Source organism: Amblyomma maculatum, chromosome 8 (assembly GCF_055883805.1).
Source record: "Amblyomma maculatum isolate TAMU_Amacu chromosome 8, ASM5588380v1, whole genome shotgun sequence".
NCBI lineage: Eukaryota > Metazoa > Arthropoda > Arachnida > Ixodida > Ixodidae > Amblyomma > Amblyomma maculatum.
In genome coordinates this window covers 107,178,216-107,195,913 of record NC_139351.1, presented here as the reverse complement: position 1 = coordinate 107,195,913, position 17,698 = coordinate 107,178,216, and the positions used below count along the sequence as shown (strand labels likewise).

The window sequence follows — 17,698 nt, the reverse complement described above, 5'->3', positions numbered from 1 at the left end:
TGCGGCGCCTACGGGATCTGGCAAATGGGTACACGCACACTTTTTCCTACCGCATGATTAGTGCGTATTGCCGCCGAAAGATGGCGCGACAATCTACCGAAATTCCTTTTAGTGTTCGGATAGTGTCTGGAACAAAATAAAAAAAAATCTCAGATACCAGAGGCAACGGGACACGAGAGATAGCAGGATCTCCTAGTTTTAAACATCAATACAGTTTGTCAACTCCTACGCTTCGGGCTGCGCCTCACGACACTCCCAATCAGGGTAAGTAATTCGTTCAAAAGAAAACATTTGAAAGAAGCCTGTCTGGTTGGGGAATTTCAATTTTAAGGTAAAGGTCAATGACTCCAACCAAGTTCTTTAACAGAAAATCAAGACGTTTCGGAGTAGACTCGGCTCCTACATTTATGCACGACGGTACGAGCCTTCCAGCCAGCCTTTTCCAAGCCCGCCGCTCCCGCATCACGGTGCACACGTACACGAAGGTTTCCCCTACATCCGCGTAGCAATGACCCTGAGGCAACTTCCTGCGTCCTCTTGTTTCCTCCCCCTACACCGCGGCGCGTGTAACAACAGAGAGGAGCGTATACACTATTTCTGCGAGAAAAGCACGTGCATCGTGCGTCACCTCTGCTGCATTTGTTCCGTTTTCCTGGCGCGCTCTGGTTTCCGTCTACAAACATTCATATATATGTTGCACCCACAGGGGGGGATGTGGGTGCAACGAAAAGCGCAACGCGACGGCGCTCTATCAGAAACGCGCGCGCTCCCAACGACACACGACAAACACTTGGAGACAAAGGAGATGAATTCACTCTGGCAAAGAAGAAATAGGGGCTGCATATGGAAAGAAGTCGGCGCTGCGAGTCAAATCCTCTCAAACAGGCAACAAAACAGAGGAATGCAGTCCTGTCGTGGCACTGCGAACGCTGCCTTCAACGAAACGCGTTCTACAACGAATACGGCGATTCGGCCTGCCCCGCCGGAGTGGTGCAGTGGTAAAACACCAGACTACTGTGCCCGAGTACCCGGGTTCGAACCCGACCTCGGCGGCTGCGTTTCGATGGAGGCGAAACGAAGAGGCGTCCGTGTGCTGTGCGATGTCAGCGCTAGTTAAAGATCCTCAGGTGGTCGAAATGACTCCGTAGCCCTCCACTACGACTCCTCTTTCTCTCTTTCCACTTTAACTCCCACCTTCCTCCCTTCCCTAACGGCGCGGTTGAGGTGTCCACAGAAAAACAAGTGAGACAATTACCGCGCCTTTTCCCTTCCTATAAATCAATCAATCAGCGATTCGGCCAGCGTCGAGGATCGATTATCTTTTTCCCGACTGGCTCTTTTTCAGGCTTTCTCAAATTATGCCCTCTACCTTTTGAGGAGCGTATACTTAATCAAAGTATACGCGCATTACCTCTTGAATGGCGGGCGAATAGCGCCAATAAGTGCAACTTAATTTAATTTCATTTCTCTTCATACATGATGTGCAGCAACTCTGACATCTCAGTCAATCATATGTACAGAAAGGGAAGAAGGGAATCGTCTCTCTCGCCCTCTTCCGGGCCAAGCACTCCCCTTTATTGCCAAATAAAATCAATTCCTGTCACAAATAAAGGTTTCAATCGCTGTACCACGTACCAATCAAAGGAGTTTTTTCAGCGAACTCGCGCGCGCTGCAGGGCACCGCGTCCCCTATATAAACTGCCCGTATCTGCGCGCCGTATACCTTCGAGATGAAAGCACACGTGGGATTTGGCCATACCGACGAGTTTTGACAAGGGAAGCGAAATACGCAGACTGCCCGCATCCAAAGAGATCGAAAAAAAAAAGAAGCGCGACCCGCGTGCCTTTGAAGTTGCCCCGCAGGGCGCCCGTTCGCGATGTCGTAACCGGGGTCAAAAAAACCTCCCCACGTCGCGCAACGAAGCCGCCATCACCTGCGTCAAAGTTCCACCAGACACTGAGGTGCGCATTTACCTAGGCGCGTTCGTTTCGTAATGGCTGCGGTGGGTGGACGGTGTACGAAAGAACGAGCAATGGAATGCGCAAACGTAGCAGAAGCGCTTGTTTTATGAGAAAAACGAGGAACAGAAATGTCTGCGGGCGCCGTGCGTGTATATATATATATATATATATATATATATATATATATATATATATATATATATATATATATATATAGCAACCTCAAATGAACTGATGTGCACCTGATACATACAGAGACGGAAAAAGCAACGGACGGAGGTAGAGAAAAAGATTACGCAAAGGGTGTATCATGTTAACTGATTTGGTTTGGTTTACGGGGTTTAACGTCCCAAGTCGACTGGGGCTATGAGATGACGATGATAAACTCTTTATTTACTCCCAAAAATAGGGGAACCAGCCGAAAGACTGGTTGCACTGCTTAGAGAAGGTCAGCAGGGATCCCTTGGGACTCTACGGCCAAAATGAGCTGGCGCTGTTGGGCGAGCTCGGTGGTACGCAGGAGGGACTCCCGCGCATCCATTGTAGCTGAATTGTCGGTGTTGTGTTGCGTACAAGAGGCCGTAGGGGAGGGCTCCGGAAATATCGACCACTCGAGAGCCTTTAATGTACACTGACATCGCACAGCACGCGAGCACATTACTTTTCGCCGCCATAAAAAAGCGGCCGCCGCGGCCGGGATTCGATTCCGCGTCCTCTTATTCGGCAGTCCAGAGCCCTAAGCACTGCACCATGCACCGCGGCCAGGCTCACGTCACCAACTGATAAACAGAAGTACCGCACAAGGAGAAACAGAAGAGCTGTAACATGGGTGACAATTAGGGCTAGTTGGTGCGGATCTAACATAGTAAACTTTAGTTGATAGTCTAGCGCTGTTCCGCGTACTTCTTTTCTTGTGTTTCTCGGTGCCTTTCGCTGGTTCAGTATGTTACACAAGAGCTGGTACCGAGTGAGCGAAGGCAACAGGGCGTCTGCCTTGCTAATGCTTTCCGAAATGCACACCGTGGAGGTCCGTAACCACTGGCCCTGTGATATAGAAACCACCAGTGTGACAGGGCTAGACGCCTCATTTTAGTCCCATTTATACCTCAAATGGTGTTACTACGCGCCACCGCCTGCCTCTACTCCCAGCCGCTCGTATCTCGCAATATCTGTGCTTTGCGCAAGGTTACGTGAGAGAAACGAAGCAGACTGCGAAAGCGAGACCGCAGCGCTACACAATGGGGACGGCGGCTCCTTTGCACATCATCATAATCATCATCATCAGCCTGACTATACCCACGGCAGGGCGAAGGCCCCTCCCATATTTCTCCAATTAACCCGGTTCTGTGCCAGCTGCATCCACTTGACCCCTGCGAACTTCTTAATCTCATCCGCCCACCTAACTTTCTGCCGCCCCCTGCTACGCTTTCCTTTCCTTGGAATCCAGTTTGTTACCCTAAGCGACCATCGGTTATCCTCTCTTCGAACTACATGTCCTGCCCATGTCTATTTCTTCTTCTTGATTTCCACTAGAATGTCGGTAACTTGAGTTATTTCTCTGACCCACTCTGCACGCTTCCTATTTCTTAATGTTACCCCTACCATTTTTCGTTCCATAGCCCTCTGGGTTGTCCTCAACTTAAGTAGAACTCTCTTGGTTAGCCTCCACGTTTCAGCGTCATAGGTGAGTACAGGTAAGATGCAACTGTTATATACTTTCCTCTTTAGCGATACCGGTTTCCTTTGCGAAAGTTTGGCTAAAAAAAAAAAGAAGAAAAAAAAAGACCGCTACCTCGCATAATAAAGGCCTGTCAAAGCGCCGCAGTGAGCCACAAAACAGCCGAAGGCACATCGCAGGGGCAAGAAAGAGGGTCACTACCCAGAACAGGCAACATCACAGCGCGCAAGTGGCGACTGAATGAGAACCGTGAAAAGGGGGCCGTGAAAGGGGGGGGGGGGGGGGGGGGGGGGCAAAAGAAGAAGAGGAGATATGGTGGGTGAAAGAGAAGGTGCGTTTTTCCGAGCACGGCGACGCCACAGCGCACAACACCTGTGGCGAGGTTCCAGCATATAGCGAAGCCGGCGAGCGAATTCTACGCGCTTCCCTTTTTCGGCACGCCGTCCGCACAACGCGCCATTCCCTAGGGGGCGAGCGCAAAACGATGGCGCTTTATAACGGGCCCGCACGTTAGCGCAACGGCGGACTTTTACTTCCGTACTCTGTACCTTCTGCCGACAAGGCAAAGGTAGGCCAGGCCGCACCTTGTTCGGCTAGCGGCGTCTAGTGAGAAGATTCCGTATCTGTACGCTATAGAGTTTAATATAAGATTCAAAGTTTGGGTTCTAGGGTCACCTGATTTACAAATACGACCCAATATGGAGCAGGAAATACGGAAGGATGCGGGAAGCACGAGCCGCTTGTCCTACTGCCCCGAGACATACTCCAACTAAACCTTCGCAGATTTTTGCTAATGGCCTAACTGAATGATTTTTGCATTTTTGTTATGTCCTAACCGAATGCGCCCCGCCGGGGTGGTGCAGTGCTACTCCCACCCCGGTACTGCAGTGGTACTCGGGAACTCCCGGGTTCGAACCCGACCTCGGCGGCTGCGTTTCGATCGAGGCGAAACGAAGTGGCGACCGTGTGCTGTGCGATGTCAGCGCACGTTAAAGATCCCCAGGTGGTCGAAATTACTCCGTAGCCCTCCACTACGGCTCCTCTTTCTCTCTATCCACTTTCATTCCCATCTTCCTCCCTTCCCTTACGGCGCGGTTGCGGTGTCCACAGAAATCAAGTGCGACAGTTACCGTGCCTTTCCCTTCCTATAAATAAATCGGTTTTAAAACTGTTTCCCTTACGGCGCGGTTCAGGTGTCCACAGAACAAGTGTCACAGATACTGCGCCTTTCCCTTTCTGTAAACCAATTATTATTATTATTCCTAACTGAATGCCAAACGATAAGCAGTAACGACCCAGACAGCGAGCATCTCTGCAGATACAAGAAGGAAAAAAGAATACTTGACGCACCACAAAGCTCAACTCCGGGGACACGTGTGGGACCTGCAGCGAATATAAACTCACTTCCCGAACGGAGTTACTTTCACTTTTGCTCAAATATTGAAAGCCCGCACATAACGGTCTTAAAAATACCTTCATCCATTCTGCGTCGCCAGCGCTCGTGGAAAGCTGCTTTCTTTCGCCCGCCCGATCTCTCTTCCCGAAGAGAGGACGGAATTAGGGACGCCTAGCTTTCTCGGAATTCTTTTCTGTCGCGACGAGCACGCTGCAAGGGAGGCGCAGAGACCGTTCTTCACAACGATGCCGTTCCGAACACGATCGCGCATCTCCTTTCTGCTTTTCGCTCGTCTGAGCGAAGGAAACTGCGGAGAAATTACGCCGAACCCGATACGATAATATATATATATATACACAGCTCCAGCGGAACACGCCGGTGCATCCTTCTCAACAGTCCCCCTCTACTCACAGTATCGTCACTAGTATTCGTATAGCAGTTCCTTCAGTTAATAAACAGAACAGAACGTGTTTTCGATAGGCTGATTTATTACGACGAGGCTTCAATGAAAGACATGTGGTATAGGCGAACGAGCACACCTTTCCCGCAGAGCTGCATGAAGAGCCGAACCCAGAGCACGTACATCTCGAATTCCCTAGCATTCTTTATAGATCTCTCGCCGTCTATTCATGCTCAGTGAGTGGACCAGGAAACGCGGAGCTAGAACTCCTATTGGTGACAAGAACAAAGTAAATGAAGCACTAGCTACGGTTTGGAGTGCGGACGCGAAGGAAGAAGTGCTGGTACATGCTCTCAATACATTGAAGAATAACTTCACTCTCCACAGCTTTCACCACAGAACTCCTCTGTAAGGCAGGCTCGTTTAGGCTACCATCAGCATCAAACGACAAACGAAGTGTGCACAGCTCAAGCAAAAATAAAACATTATATATATATATATATATATATATATATATATATATATATATATATATATATATATATATATATATATATATATATATATATATATATATATATATATTGTCACGTACACGGTGACAAAGAATACCAATGATAGCAGGGGGTAGCCCAGACACAAGAACACAGCAGCACAGATGCAAACGTGCAAGCGACACTTTGTCGTCCTCTTCAACTTCGTCCTCCTTTCACACCTCAGTCATGCGCCACCTGGCAACGCTAGGTGGCAATATATATATATATATATATATATAATATATATATATATATATATATATATATATATATATATATATATATATATATATATATATATATAAACAGGATGTCACACAACTTTCCCGATTATGTATTTTATTCCAACAGTTTAAACTGTTGGAATAAAATAGATAATCGGGAAAGTTGGGTGACATCCTGTTTGAATTTAACTCTGGCCCATTAGTAACAAGCAATCCATGTCTATATATATATATATATATATACACACACACACACACACACACACTGCAGCTCGGTTGGAAGAGCACCGGACGCGATATTCGGAGGTCGTGGGTTCGACTCCCACCATCGGTGCGCTGTTTTTCCTTCCACTTTGCATCCAATAATCTTTCTCTCTGAAATCATCACATGACATTCTGGTCGATATCAACTACAAAACATAAAATATCTCCTGTTTACCTAGGGCTCATACACTCTTGGCTCCCTTAATTATATATTAACAAAACTTGAAGATGGGCTAGATGGTGCATTGCAACTTGACCAGAGATAACAGTGCACAGGAAGACACAGGACATATATATATATATATATATATATATATATATATATATATATTAAATTCTGGTTGAGAGGACATATAAGTGCTGGTCAAAAATCACTATCAAAAAGCAATCACAACACCTTTAAAGTGAAAAGCAAACATGCCGATATCCTGCCTTGCTCAACTACAATCTCTCTTGGCTGTTCTTAGATTTCAATTTCCTTGTTTACTTTGAATTTGATGATGTTAGTACATTTATCGTTGCGCAGCATAAAAAATTTATTTGCCGGAAGCTCGAATGATGTTAAGTGAAAATTTTGCACAAATGTACATGATTCTAAATAAATATTTTTAAGAATTAAACAATACAGAGCACCAAAGCTGAGAACAAATATATGATGGGCAAAGTATAAGAAATACCTCTTTGTTTGAATAAAAATAAGAATCTTGTTACCTTAATTGACCGACACACATCACTTGACTCATTCAATCGTGCTTTTAATGAAATATAGTCTTCCTTTATTTAATTTTTTCTCGCAAAGAAGCTGTTAGAGTGGGTGAATGAGTGTAGGAATGCAAATTGTCTTAAAGCATGTACTAAGTTGTCTTTCTTGTCCTTGATTACATATGTAATTTTTGTGTATGTGCTTCGAGACGACTGATGACAAAATTTTTGTTGAGCATTTTGTGTTTTTGCTCTATTGTTTCTCTGCATTTTATTTATTTGTACATCTCTGTGCAGAGAAAATGATATTTTCATATTTCAACTGTATGCCGCTGTACCCGGAGTACAGATTGAGTGGCGTCCTGAACCTTGTCAGACGCAAGAAAGCACCTTTTGTTCAGGACCCTGCAGTATCTTCTATGCGGAAACTGAACAACTTCAAAACCGATTCTGCAACGGTGCTACATGAAGGCTTGAATAAGGGAGGCCGGCACTAAAACGCCATCATAACACCGAGCAAAAGCCACCAGGTTCTTTCCTCAAGAGCTTTCTCAAGAACAAAAAACATGTGCCTGGCCCCACACGGACACTTCGCCGCCTAAGGTGGCAAAGAGCCATTTTGTGCAGCTTCCACAAAGAGCAAGTTTCCTCAAATGCTTAGTGCTAAAATCCCTCCGCTTCGTAATTAGCACTAGCGTCACTCGTTCTCACCACGGTGAAAAATGAGGATTGTTCAAGCTTTTCTTGTGCTTCACATCAGGCCATGGATTGTCCCACAGTGCTCTCTCTCAGCGAGCTATCATATATTAGCATCCCGACAGCAAGCAAAGGTTACACACGTGCGGAAACACATCAAGAGTTTCCTTTTTATCTAATTACTGCAGTTGCTTTTTGCGCTAAGCTATTAAATATACAAGGGAGTGGTTGACAAATATGTATCTGTTGTCCCATTTCACGACGCGAGATTTGTGAGTACATTCATATTTAACAGCCCTGTAAAAACCAGTAGTTCAAATTCGGGCAAAAATTTCTTTATTCATTAAAGGTATTTGGCAGCTTGAGCTATACCTGTTTAGTTCTTCCAGCAAAAATAATCACTACAATCATGAACTATTGTTTGGTAATTATAATTGTCTAACTCCATTAAAATTTAATAAATTGTCTACAAAGGACATCTCACAAGAAAGTGCACTCCGTGGTAAACATTTCTGATGTCCTTCCAAGGCTCACACACATTACAATCCTCGTGCAGAAAAGTTACACAGCTTTGCCGCACCTGAATGGCTGCGTAAATTTCAAAAACAATGCAAGGGCAATTTCAAGTATATAATAGCCTTGGAACAGAAGGCCGTTAATGTGTGCAGTATGTGACACAACCAGGAAAATAAAATATCCTGTCAGTGCCTGTGTTTTGGCTTCTTGTTTCAAGGCCATGTTTTTCGAACCTGTCCACAGATTAAACCTTTGTACAGAAAACAAAGAGCAAAATATGTTTGAACTAATTAACTGAGGATACCATACTTATAAATGTATATGACATTGATTTGCTTCCTTCAATATGAACTTCTTGGTTGAAACCAGTTTAGAATACAACAACTACTACTACTACTACTACTACTGCTGCCTGGGAACAAAAGACCCAACAATTATGATGTACATGGCTGTGTTAATTTCCACAATCAAATTATGCTGCACATATGAAAATAAAATGTTTCGCTAATATTGCATTCCATGAATTTTTGACTGGAGGTGCACATAGTTTTCTTTCTGCTCTTCTTACAATAAAGTATCTTACTACAAACCGGCTAATGCTGCCTATTTATGGTTGACTGCCAAACACACTCTGCACTTCTATATGGTAGCTGACTATATTCCCCACCTCTCACAAAAACAAAAAAAAAATCTGGGAAAACAGGGTCTCTTACTATTACTACTACTCTAGACCAAACCAGCTAATGCTGCCAGTTTATGGTTGACTGCCAAGCACACTCTGAGCTTCTATTATGGTAGTTGACTGTACCCCCTTCTCACACATACACAAAACAAAAAAAACTTCTGGGAAAACAGGAACTCCAACAAAACAGAGAAACTGGTTAGAAAATCTAAGCCTACACCTTCTAGATGATATCAGTACATACTGCCATTCTTTCATACTGCATGAAATCACATAGCTTATAACGGTCCTACTACATGTCAGTGATATGCAACAGATCCCAGCCAAGTATACTGCCAAACAAGCAGGTCTAATGTGATCTGGCGTCTTTCAAAGCTGATAAAGCAAGCTTCAAGCAAGCCAAGCATCCCAGTAATGCAAACAAACAACTTGATGGCACAAGACGACAACATGCAGATCGTTCAGGACTGAAACTAAGGAGGATTAGATATAACCATTGCATATGTTTCAAATGTTGGACGGGTGAAACAACTCTATCTGAGCATGTGGTGTGAAGAAATCTACATGCCGCAATCACATAATGGTCAACTGACAATGGTCAATGGACAACTCCCTCAAAGCTTGAACGCATCCAAACTGCATTGCAAGACTTGTTTCTAAGTAATTATAACTTCAATAGCAGCATTACATTAGTTAAACAGAGCCTTGGTTGGAAAACATCAGAACGCTGCCGACTAACTGCAAAATTAGAATTTTTTTTCTGAATTTACTCTCATTTCACAGGAATAAACAAGAACTTGTACATTTTCCCTCTCCATTTGATCTCTAAACATGTGATCACGAGATGAAAGTTCTTGAAATGCGCTGCCTAACCGGTGTCTACCGTAATTCATTTTTTCAGCATACTTCCATGCACTGGAATAGGCTTCCCAAGAGCATTGGTGAATGTAAAATGTGTTCAGAGCTTGTCTTTATTGTCACACAGTCTGCCATAGATTCATATCATCCCGTTTACCTCATTTCTTTTGGCTGGCATTGCGCTTCATGCGATAGTATACCCTTTCCATTTACTGCGTTGTGAATTTTGCACTGCGGTACTCTGAAGACCGTTTGCCGTCGAGATGACTTATCGATATTATGTATTTTATTATTTTCTTGCTTTTAGCCAATGTGCTTAGCTGTTATAAGTTTTTTTTACGTGTTCATTTAAGACATATGTTTTCTTCCAATTGTCCCCTCCTGCAGTCATGCCCTTGAGGTGCTGCAAGTACTTGTATAAATAAAAACGGCACGCATCCACTACGGAGCCCAACAGCAACAGCCCTCTCTGATGCATTATTTTTGCTATGTGTCAACTAGAATATCAGACAATGCAGGAAATATGAGGGCACCTCAAAAAGTGAGATAACAGGAGCTCCTAAGGAACAATATCTTATAGGCAGCTATGCTGATATGCAGTACTAACATGAAACATGTAGCTGAATAGACGACAAAGCACGGAAGAGACACCAATGCAGACCAACTAGCTCAATGCTCTACTGTATTAATGCAATAGTAAAATACTGGCATGGATTACTTTTCAAACTAGTCACCATACTTGTCCAAACCTTCGTTCCAATGGTACACAAAGGCATGATGAAGGGTAAAAGTTTCCCCATATGCTAAAATTCCCTCCATTCTGCAAACCAGTTGTGTGACGAGTGAAAACTATGTACCGATAAGTCTTCAGTGACATTCAAGAAGCATCAAATTTTATCGCCTGCCTTGAAGTGGTCACTCAAAGAGAGTCATTTCGCTGAATCTGCAAATAGCCCCCAGATGTGCAACAGCTCCGTAATCAGTGCTACAAGCCTCTTCAACCCGACAAGCGTGAAATCCAAGACCTCTCCACAGCTTATCTCGCCGCCAAACAGCCCAGCTTCCCATACAGCGACAAGCCGTACAGATCAACTTGTCTGCAAGGTGCCACAGCGATACGAAGAATAAAACACGGAATCGATAAGTCACCGGCACACGCCAGCAATTCACACTCGAGGCAGTGAAAGTCCCCCACCCGGGGAGGCACAACAATACCCTGCGGACCGTGAAAGCGTTACGCAAGACGGATCACAGCCTGCCCGCGCTACACAATGGCTCTAGCGAACGGACGCGCGCCCCAGGAGCTCTCGAGACATTGACATACTGTAGCCGACAATCGTACACGAAACAGAAACGCCACCCACATAAGAGGGGCATCAATCACGCACAAGAAGTCGCTTGTGCTTATAGCATTTTAGTACTACATAATACGCCCGTCAACAGATGCACCTTACGACGCCTATTGCACCTGTCACATCATAGCACTTGCTCGGCTATTTCAAGCTTTGCAGACGCGTTACCCGCCACAGAAAGAAAATAAAAAGATAGGCACCGTCACTGATTACAGGGAATCGTAATGTAGGCAGCAATTATATTTAGGCGCACGTGAATAAAGATTATTGCTGATAACCGACACCAAGGTCAATTGTTCCCTGCGGTCCGAAACCTCCAATGACCTCCAAACAAACCTCCAATGACCTGAGTCAAACGCAATTAACAGTTACAGGACGAATGCTACACAGCACATGCGATCATAAGGAAACCGTAGTTTCCATGATTTTCATGACAACCGCTGTCGTGTCGCGAGTCGCGGTAAAGGGACAAAAAAATGTACCATCCTTACTAAACTAAACGTACCACCTTGAGTCAAGGTCAGGGTATTTTTTCACTAATCACAGCATATATGAACAAGAAAGGAGACGAGAAACACATTAGCAAAACGGCAGAAAGCCGAGTTCCTTCAAAGAGGCACATTCGGCCAAAACAAGAGTTGACTCCCCGCAGTGACAGATAGCATAGCGTGGACAGCGTTGCCGAAGCAGTGGCCGAGGTGATAAGGTATCAGCGCGCTTTTTGATGCGTAATATGACTAGCAGTCTCTGTCGCAAATCAATTGATGAACGATTATAAGCAAAGACTGGCAAAGGAAACGCCGAAGTCAACGTTTAGGCCTAATCGAGTCTCTCATTCCATGGCGCGAGCAAGTGCAATGCGCGGGCACACACGAAAGAAAGCGTGCGGCTTTCACCAGTAAACAATTAGCCAGCAACTCACCGATCGAGTTCCAGTCAGTATTCCGGCACAGTTTTGGCACCGTGGGTCAATTCAGTCCGTTGCACAAGATACAAATATTGACGGCGCACATTTCTTCGGCACACAGGGGGTTTTCTTTAGCTCCATACCGGAGCCATTTCTAAGAACCAGCACGAAAGTAGCGAAAAGCACCCAGCTACGTCACATACCCTCAGCACCAGGCGAAGCATGCCACCCTTTGCGACGAGCCGCTATGGTGGCGCCATCCATGTGGAGCTGCTGAAACGAATCTGGAAGCCATTGACCCTGACCGGCGACCACCGTGCCGGTATGTAGTGCCGGCAACCGAGCCACTGCCAGTGCAACGCTTGGTCTGTCAATCCTGGCATCGGTAGCGTAGCACATTTGCAGGGGGGTGCGATCCGCACCGGGTGCAGCGCTCAGGGGGGTGCAGCTTGGTAGTGAGAGGGACGAAAAGGCGCGCATCGGTGCCACTGACTGGCAAGTGTGATCTCGTAGAACGAATTATTCTGTTGTGAGTGGTTGAAAACACATGCCTTATAGGGACTTGACGCAATTTTGACGTTCGACCGGGCCTGTGTACATGCGTGTACCCAGGAAACACCAGCATTAACCCGATATCCATCGCGACACTCGTCAGCGGCCGCGCCGCCGCATCGCCTCTGTGTATGTGCAGCAATCTCGTTTCCCAAGCGAGGACTGCTGGCAGTATCTCTCCGGCAGCCTTTTGTCTTTTTCATTTATCTCCTGTGCCTTTCTCGCTCCTCGGCCCTCTGCCTCTCACTTTGAAAACGCCGAAAGGCGTGGGACGCCTGTTGTTCGATGGAATTGCATTTTGTTTTTTAACGCAAGCTTACCATAGGGTCTGATCACCACGCGCGGACTACAAATAATAATAATAATAATAATAATAATAATAATAATAATAATAATAATAATAATAATAATAATAATAATAATAATAATAATAATAATAATAAGAAGAAGAAGAAGAATAATAATAATTAGAAGGACACCTTTAACAAGGCCAGATGCTTTAAAAGGGCAATTGAGAGTGAATGTACCCAAGTGTGCTCACTCTGTGCATTATGTGGCTTATCTTACTTTTTTTTTTCTCTCTCTGTCTGAAAAAAAGGCAATGTCATTGCTAAAATTAGAAAGGGCTAAAAAATTAGCCTGGGGACGCCCACCCCATTTTTCCGAAATATGTGCTTTTGATGTTTGGCTGATTTATCAGTCGTTGGGCACGATCGCTGCGTCCTAGTGTTAAAAATAAAAAGAAAAAAATGCGACTTCACACGCACTGCGTGGTTGAGTGCAGAGAGAATTTCACTTCAAAGCAAACCTTCAGGACAGAGGAGGTAGAAAGGAAATTGCGATTCGGTGCTTAAAATGCGCCGAATCGCATGCACCGGTGCTTAAAATGCACCGAGGGCTATGGAACGAAAAATCGTAGGGGTAACATTAAGAGATAGGAAGCGTGCAGAGTGGGTCAGAGAAATAACTCAGGTTACCGACATTCTAGTTGAAATTAAGAAGAAGAAATTGGCATGGGCAGGACATGTAGTGCGAAGAGAGGATAACCGATGGTCGCTTAGAGTAACAAACTGGATTCCAAGGGAAGGAAAGCGTAGCAGGGGGCGGCAGAAAGTTAGGTGGGCGGATGAGGTTAAGAAGTTCGCAGGGGTCAAGTGGATGCAGCTACCACAGAACCGGGCTAAGTGGAGAAATATGAGAGAGGCCTTCGCCCTACAGTGGGTATAGTCACGCTGATGATGATGATGCTTAAAATGCTGGCACAGGAAGTGCGCGTGACCCTATTGACGCCTGTGTGCATTTCAATTTCAATGTAAATCCTGTCATATTCAGCCTTGCGCAACGCTCTCTTTCTCTGTACTTTCACACATTCTGGTTTATACATCAACGAGAAACTGGCAACAGTTTGGATCGTTTTTGTATTCGCTGTTCGGCGCAACTGAAGCTCTTTGCTTTGTTCATGGTTACACGCAGAGGGGTAAAGTATATCGTTAGCGTGAGCGAGGCAAGCCACGCCCGTTATTGTCACATTGGCGGCGCCCGCTGAATGATCCAAATTGCGGTTTATGGTTCCCAGAAACGCGTCTGCCAACCATTTCCGATATCCCTGCACAAGTGGTTCTAGTGCACGCATCGCATGCAACGATTACGTGCGTAGCAAGGCCTGTGGGAAAAAAAAAAAAAAAGTGCGGCATATCTGATAGCTGTCTTGCGAAAATTTTCCCCCGAACTTTCATGAGCTCATGTACATACGTCGATCGTCGGGGCGTTCAATAAGCCTGCGGTTGCGAGTATACTAGAGGCCGTAGCTGGCATGACCATATAGCACTTCTGGTGTGTGCATCTCTTTTGTCGCGTGAACTGACATAATTTACACAACATCGCCTATGTATACCGTATAAAGCTGCGATATCGCTGTCGCAGGTGTGCTTTATATCAGTCACAGTCACCTATCCCGGCCTATGGTTCTTCCAAGCATCTATATGTAAACAAACCGCAGGGGAGTGCCGCGGCTCCACTTCGTTGCGAGGCTTACTAGCCGGGCCGAAGCGTTTCTTACGACGAGCCGAAAGCGGTCTGCATCACGTCACAAGCAGCAAAAACGCACTCACGACAGATTCCCGCGAATCAAAACCGCCATACATCACCGGCTGAGGCGGAAGTGTCTGTGTGTGTGTTCCTTGGAGCAGAGAGAAGCCATCTGGCCGAGCTTCACAGAAGCCATTTGACGCTCGCTTGGGCTCCGTCAGCACGGCACGGGGAGTCAGCGAGGGAATAATTAAACTGCGTGACTGGGAACATCCAGCATAACCTAAAGGCCTTAGCCCTACAAGGTAGGAAAGAGCAGTGAACAAGGGTTGAGGGAGAGCTTCAGTTCGCAAGCCGAGTCACAGTTATGGTGATTGGGACCAACGTCTCGACAAATAAGAACCTTCCTATCTGGAAACAGCAAACAGCCATACAAAGTTGTTTTCAGATAGTATGTAGATATTTTCATTCCCCTATACACATTGATAGGTTAAATGGATTTTGAAGGCAATCACGCCATTTTTGTATTCAGTAAATATCGTCTGGTGATCTTCCTGGCTACTGTCATGTTTGTACCGCGCCAGAAGGCGCATTAGTTTCGGAGGAAATTTTATTGAACTCTTTTTTTCCCGCCGGTGAACAAACCTCGTGATGCCAAGACCGAAAATGACTCCATGATCCCTGTTTGGAAGTGAATGGTGCGTAACCTAGCCTCAGAGATCCGTTAAAGAATGCAGCATTTACGCCTAGCTCGCACTTCACATGCAAAAGGGCCGCTGCCGCGGTCTGCATGTATTTTACTTTTTAGGTTTTCTAGCTCATAATAATTCTGTTCTCGGTGTGATATTAGCGTATTTATATTCAAAGCACTGTGATCTATCGGTATCAACCAACGGTTTCTTTTCAGGAAAGAAAGTAAACGGCAGTATATGTTATTCCCATAGAAAATGTATCAGAAAAGGAGGGTCGATATCAACCTTCCTTTCACATCCGTCACGAGCGAACAAATAAGCCGAGAAGGGAAATTGATTGAAAAATATACATATGGGTATAGTACATACCTACATGCACCAGGATCTTCATCTTTCATCGGCTGGCTTTTGAGTTGACTCGGCCAGAGTATCCGGATTCGAAGTCCCGGCCGCGTTTCGGTGGAGGCGAAAAGACAACCGTGTGCTGTGCGATGTCAGTGCACGTTGAAGAACCCCAAGGGGCCTAAATTACTCCAGAGGCCTCCAGTAAGGCTATTTCTGGTTTTCTTCTGTAACTCTCGCCTTCCTCCCTTCCTGCAGGTGGCGCGGATCAAGTGTCCACCGAGAAGTGTGACAGATACTGCGTTTTTCATTTCCTCAATGCTAACTTTCATTTTGACGTCTGCCTACCTGCAGCATGGTTGAAATGTTCTGGTTAATCTTTTGATCATTAATTCCGTTCAAAGGGACGTCAGCTTGACCACATCGAGTAGGAGCATCGCCCAGAACTCAGATCGTTCAATCGACGTTCCTGTGCTGAACTCCAACTGAGCATCCAGTGTGTCGAGCGAATGAACAGGCCCCATGCTGTCTCTTGCGAGCGTCGACTATGGAATATAATAAGCTAAAATTTCTTCTCAAGATCAAATAAACGGAAATTAGCCGACGGTGGTCTGTACCCTGGACGTGCATGGATCGGGCATCCTGTGTTGTGCTAGACATGGTGAATATAGAACCGTTTTATTCACATTTCATCTTGGTTGAGCCCACTGCTTGCGAGAATCTGTGGCTAGAAAAACCTAACTCCCGCCACATTGCTCTATTCGAGGTTCTCATGTCAGATATCAATCCCAGTACTCGGAGTGAGATGTCCTCACAAAGCTGCACAATTTCCAGCACATAATTCTTCAGTAGACAGCCGTCCATGGAACGTCCAGTGTATGTTTTATTTGTAAAGTTTGTCGCTTCTCGTCACCGTTTCTAGAGATAGGCCGATATCTGGTTGCCGGTGCCGCAACTCCGTGATCGCTCGCAGGCCGGCCTTATTATAGCTATGGCGATGGGGGCGAGACGGGTTTCATGGCGTCATAGCGCATGCATATCGTAGCCGAGTGCCTTTCCATTCGTTATAACACTCCTTGAGCTTCGACCTCGCGTACTGCTGTTCCTCGAGCGGCTAGGTGTGGGATTCCCACGCGATCTCTTTGTTGCAGATATAGCACCATCTCCGACCTGTCGACTCTGCGACGCTAGTTCTACAATGCGTGTCAGTCCACCCTTGTCGATGGAACATGCCTGCAGTGCAGTATGCTCCAAGTCGCTGGTGGGCTCAGCATTCCATGTACATGCATTTCCCGAAACTTGGATCATCTGGAAGTATATCGTGCTTAGCCCAGCGCAAGTACCGCACCACGTCATGAGACGAGGAAAACTTGTGTTCAGTCGAGTGAGAAGTTTTCTGGAATCTCGCTGCCCAAATGGTAGGCGATTACTTATTTCCATCTTAGATTTAGTCCTCTTACCATATCCTACCATAAAAAGAATGGCAGGCAGGTTTGTTTGGCTCGGCCGGGAGCGTCTTGCCAACGAACACGACGTCTTGAGCGCGATCGAGCATAGCCCTGGGCGATTCCATTTCATCGAGAAATAACACATATTTCATCTCGATGTCATCCATTCCCTCTGCTTTCATTCTGAGAAACTCAACCACGTCAGTCAAAACTTCTGGCAGGTACAATTCATCCCTGGAAGGCGGCGAATAAGTGTCCTATTTGATCGCAGCGGGTAGCCTAATTTTCTTAGGGTTTCATAGCCTGTTGTCCCGTAGGCAAATTTTATTTGAAGCCCTTGCTTGATTGTTTTCGCTGACCAGGTGGCACCATGGTTGCTGCTCCATCATCATCGTCATCATCATCGTCATCATCATCATTTCTTGGCCCTTAAAGACGGAAGGGAGCATTGCATGGGGGGGGG

The 17,698-nt window shown here is 45.7% G+C and overlaps 1 protein-coding gene across 3 annotated transcripts in view; it reads right to left on the bottom strand.

Moving 5' to 3' along the window:
• Positions 1-12,390, bottom strand: part of LOC146182138 (uncharacterized) — a 184,537-nt gene extending 172,147 nt beyond the window's left edge. For all 3 annotated transcript variants that reach the window (XM_084577145.1, XM_084577148.1, XM_084577146.1), the window contains exon 1: positions 12,189-12,390. The gene's annotated coding sequence lies outside the window, so the exon portion shown is untranslated. The remainder of the gene's footprint in view (positions 1-12,188) is intronic.
• Positions 12,391-17,698: the final 5,308 nt, after the last annotated feature.